Source organism: Formica exsecta, unplaced genomic scaffold (genome assembly GCF_003651465.1).
Source record: "Formica exsecta isolate Colony F162 unplaced genomic scaffold, ASM365146v1 scaffold1265, whole genome shotgun sequence".
Lineage (NCBI taxonomy): Eukaryota > Metazoa > Arthropoda > Insecta > Hymenoptera > Formicidae > Formica > Formica exsecta.
In genome coordinates this window covers 4,369-10,060 of record NW_021848598.1, presented here as the reverse complement: position 1 = coordinate 10,060, position 5,692 = coordinate 4,369, and positions in this window count along the sequence as shown.

Below are 5,692 nucleotides of genomic sequence, written 5' to 3'. Positions count from 1 at the left end.
AGAGAGAGAGAGAGAGAGAGAGAAGCGCGAGTGAACGCGTAAGTGAATATGCGAGGAGCATGAAGCGATACGTAGTTCATAGCGAGCGAGCGATTAGAAAGAGACAGAGCGTGACAGAGCGTATGATTGAGAGAAAAAAGATACTGCAATAATGTTAGTGCGTACATGTATATTACTCTCACACGCATGAAAGAGACGAAGATAGTACGATTATGTCTGTGTTTGTCATGTACGATTGCAGCTCTGTCTATCGCGACATCACGCAACTAATCTACTGCTCTGTTTTACTCTTGAGCCTCCATCTCGCACACACACATATGCACGAAAATTTTATTTTGCAGAATCTTTTTTATAAAGCTTCTAAACTCACTTCTCTAAGCTCACTTATACTCTTTGATGAAATGCCGAGTGCGGGGTTTACTGATTAGGCACGTGCAGATTACAAATCTTTTATATTAAGTAAATGTTGACGGCACAGGCCGATAACTAAACTGTAATTTTATCATTTTTTTCCACTTTTCATATGAAATGTTAAACTCCGCCTTCCGTTATTATGTATACTTTAATTGTGGAAAAGGATTTTTTGATATCTATAATCAACAAAAAGATTTTGCAAAATAAAGTTTTCATCGGTAAAACAGACCCTTTGGGATCCCCTTAAGATATACACAATAGTTTATTCCTAAGATGAGCGCCGCCTTCACACTCACGATTCATCAAGCTCGACCAAGAAGTATCATTGTTGACACGCACTAACCGCACCTCAATTTATTCACCGTTGCTTTAACTTCACCAACTCACGCACATGCATGGCCCTCTGCCACCCACGATAATTAACTTTTCACTCGCAGTAATTCTTACATAAAATTGAACTAAAACCGCTCATCTAATAAATTCATGAATTGCAACACGCTCGTACGTAACTGTAAACAAAACGCAATACAATGAATGAATGAGCTATACTCCCCGCACTCCCGCTCGCCACCCCGCTTCACTCGATCACTCATTCCAGATCGAACGCGCTAATCAATCGGATCATAGGCCAAGTCGCGACACCTGTTCCTTAGCGCGCGAATTTATTTCGGCACGGAGTGCCGAGGCGGGCGGGAATGTTTGAGATTGCATTAAATTAAATGTAAGTGAATTTCTTCGTTTGGAACATGGGCTTCGCATTATTATTCCATCGCGATCAAAGTCAAAAAACAATATTCTTATCGCTATTATTATTTAAGGTTTTTTGGTGTTTTTTGACTTTTGAAGCCCATGTGACAAACAAGTTCAACACGAAAACACGCAAACAACTTTGTCGGTTAGCCGCGCGATAAACGGCTGCCGGCACGCGCGAGGCCGTGACGTAGCCCGTGACGTACGGGCCACCGGCCTATCACTCGCTCCGAATCTCATCTCGCGCCGATAATTCAAGGGGCGGCCAATAAAGTTTGGCGCCGCGTTGAATCTTCGAACCGAACTCGGAGGTTCAAACTTATTGGCAGCGAGAGATTAAAGAAGCGCTATAAAAGGGCCCGCTCGTGAGGAGCGAGACACACTCGCAATTTCGCGAAGAGTACCGCTAGTTACACCGCTTGTAAAACCGCTCTGATATCCGCTTTTCGCTTAACACTCAAATTTACGACGACCGCTTTTCTCTTTTGTGCTACGAATATAACTGCCCGCTTACTTTTTACTGAACCGCAATTGCTTAACGAAACGGAACTTTTGTCACAAGTCTTTGTAATTGTTATTTATTTTTGCAATAAAACGTGTAAAATTGTACTCGCTGTACTGTCGCTCACTGTTGTTACCAGATCTTTTCTCGCGCTCAAGTCAGCAAGTCGCTTTCGAACAAGGTTTCTTTTTTTTTATAAAATATAATTATGGATAGAATATTTAAATAAAAATTTAATATATATATAAAAGTTATAATTGTTCTTTTTATTTTACACAAACATATAATTAAATATAGTTTTTTTCAAGTCACACTTAATTCGTCTTTCTGTCTTTCAATATGTATGCAAAGAAAGCCAAAATATACATATACTACGTATATATACTGACAAACGGATTAATAAATTAAAGCGATTAAAATTTTGTTGCAATAAGCAGATATATATACAAAATTTCAATCTACTTACTCGATAGGACCAAATATATTTTCAGCAGATTCAAATATAACATTAATAACCTTATAATGTTATTATATCTTGACGTCGCGAACATTAACCTTATAACGTTATTATATCTTGACATCGCGATGCTACCGCGTACCACTTGATACGTATCATATACGTATGCACGCACATACACATTGGCCGCGTTCAGCAGAGAAAGCGCTCAGTTATCGTCTTGTCAACACTTGACGTTGATTCGTTGGTTCTAAAAGTATGAACCAATCACATTCGATTGCTACTAAGCGGTTTTCTCTGCTGAACGCGACCATAGACATAGTATATCTAGACCGAGTGTTGAGGAGTGATTTTTTTTCTACATGTATCGTGAACGTAGATAATATGATGCAAAGTCGAAATGTATAAAATTTTTATTAAGAAACGTCTCCGTCTCCGTCATCGCCCAAGTTCCCAATGCGCAAGTACGAAAAGTTGTACGGTTGGAGCATTCGCCATAAGATTGCGTTAACGGCGCTTCGTGATGTTACTGCTCGCGTCCGTACCTGCTTTTGACAAGTAAGGTTAATAAAATAAGTTTGCAATGCAACAGTGCATTATCATAAAAATAGTAGAGATACTTATAATAAGAGTAACGCGGAATAGTGCAAGGAAGAATAAGAGTATCGCGGAATAGTGCAAGGAAGAATAATATCTCGCGCCAAGTCACGCGAAGCAAAGATCGCGCGCCGCAAACGGCGAGACGCACGTATAAGAGTATCGCAGAATAATGCAATAAGAAAAGTGATTAAGTGATTAAGGTAAAATGATAAGAAATTATTCAGTTATAAATTATAAGGGTATCGCGGAATAGTGCAAGGAAGAGAGGTAATTATTGACGCGAACGCGTGATCATGTATAATGTTTATCGCTCTTTTCCGTTTTCTATCTTCCTCTCTCCTTCTTTCTCTTTCTTTCATCTCGCATTTTGTTGCATTCTCGAGCAATTCGATATTGCTTGTTAAATGTATATGTCGTAGCCAGATTAATAAAATCTGTTTATAAAATGTCTAGATATTTTATAAAGTGTGGCCACATTTTCAAATCATGGTTGAAAATGAAATATTTTGCAATCTGGGTAAGAATTTTAGTTTTTTTATAAAACGCTAACAAGCGATCCGCCATATTGTCAAATGCAACGATATGTACATCGTTTTAGATTCTTTTATTAACAACATAAATAACGATAATTATACGCTTTAAACCTTCCTTGGTTAATAAGAAGCTTTTGAGCAAAAGATGATATCAAACTATGTAGTAGTTATCGAGAATTATTCGGACAACCGATCCGAGCTCGGTGAAACGCATACTCCCTCCGTTTTTTGCCAACCTGCGGTTGGCAGCAGTCGGGAGTAAAAACAATGAAAACATAAATTTTTAGCACATCTTGCACATCTGATAAACGCAGCATTTTTGCATGTGCAGGGCGTTTTTAAAACATCTGTAGGAAAGCAGGCTTGGTTTATATTTACAAATATTTCCCTTTCATCACGAAGTTTCGAAGCAAACCATGCATAACGCAACATATCAGCAAATATTGGCGACGACAATTGATGATGAACAATGGAGTGAATTTTAATACAATCTTCCCTAAATGATATTTCGCGATTCTGTTCAATCAAGTAGGAACAGTTTTGAAGACGCTTGATTAAATTTTTAACTTGTCTATAGAAATAGACGTCGCAAGGTTGGCATATAGGCGTGCATTTTGGCGGAATTACTTTAATACTACAAGTTCCTATACTCCTATCGTCTTTAAAAGTTTCATCGTACATGCCTGGATTTGTTTATCCCCCCCAAGAGTCAATCAACAATAAAAATTTGTTTTCTTGGACGTACGGTAATAAAGTTGTTGTCAAAAAAGTTTTATACAGTTGCGTCGTTAATTTTCCGGACTTCGAACTAGTAACAACAATGTTTTTATATTTTGTTACAAGTTCGTCAATAGATTTTTGAACTCTGGGCCCAAAATTACCTGTTGATTCTTGTAAACAGACAAATACATATGGTATCAATTCTCCGGACAGTGTGATTGCGTATTGGGCCGTATATGAATGCGTGGTTTTATTCAAATTTTGCTTTTTGATGAGAACAGTCTTTGATCCTTGTTCGGCAAGACTTCTGTCAAACGTTGACTGATACTGGCAATCTGTAATAAGATACAAAATGTATTGTAAAAAAATGAATATACAAAGTAAATAATAAGGAAGAAAAATAATGGTAATGTATATAAACTATTTCCAAATGTTCACAATTTGTGAAATTTAATTTTTTTAAATTACTTGTTTGATCAGTATTGATGACGAATTTTTTTTGGAAATTTGGAATTACATCTCGTACTTGAATTCGAAATTGTTCTGCTGAAGTCAAAATTTCTTCCATTGTAACGGTCTCTCTTTCACTCATGTATCTCGTGATTTTTCGATGTTGAATCCTGTGCTTTCGCTTGAATCTTTTCACCCAGGAAGGAGAAGCTTTGAAGTCGAAGTTTTCAAATTGACTTGCAGTAGCCAAAGCCCACTGTTGCAGGTTTCTTGTTGTGACTTGTTGTAAATTTTCTCGAGCCTCCATGAAACGATCATGCGTCCAAGAATCAATAGTAGAATACTTATCGATTGTTGTTCCGCCCTTTTTAATATGTTCTTCCCACCTCTTCAACTCCTTCATGCTCTTTAAACGGCTACATCCTTTTTTCTGAAGATTTGCTATACTCCAATTAGGATGTTGTTTCGCAAGATTCATAACTTTTATTTTATAATCAAGCGAAATATACTCCGTTTGTTTCACTTTCTTTTCATCCGGTTCATATTCATCAGAATCATCATCTTCTAATTCCAGGAAAGAATATTCTTCGTCAGCTTCGTGTATCGCTATTAATTCTTTATCGCTGATTAATTTTTTTTCGGCGATCATTTGTACAGTATTGTGAAACATTTCTTCTCCGATAAGCATCGATTCATATAAAATCGTTGAAGGTGGTTCTACTGTGACCAGATTATTTTCCTCCAGAAGTTTGTCCATGTAAACCACGGCGCCTTTCATCTGAAGTTTCGCAAATTCTTCTGGTAGCGAAGATTCGTTATTCTCACTATTTCCCGCGAGCGAATCTTTTTCTTCATAACTTTTCGTTGGAAAATCAGATGTTGACTCCATCTTTTAAATTTTTATTTTTCGGCACTGCTTAAAAACGTCCACCTTCTACTCGAAACTAACGGTCGACTGATGACTGTTTCAAACAACCGACTCTTTTCTTTTCTTCGATCCCCTCCACTCATTTTCACAAAACAGGGCGACCGGTCCCCTATATCGCCTATTCGAAACTTATAGCTGCTGTTGCTCACAAGGTCAGGTATACGAAAAGCAATCCGAAACCGAATAATAAAAATATCAAAATTGTGAACCTCTAACGCATGAAATTCAAACAAAATATTTTTATTTATAGGGCATTGTGAATTTGTTGTTTATATAATTATTATTTTACTAATTAACATATTTCTTACATTAAACATTGTTCATTTTCTCCTGTTTTT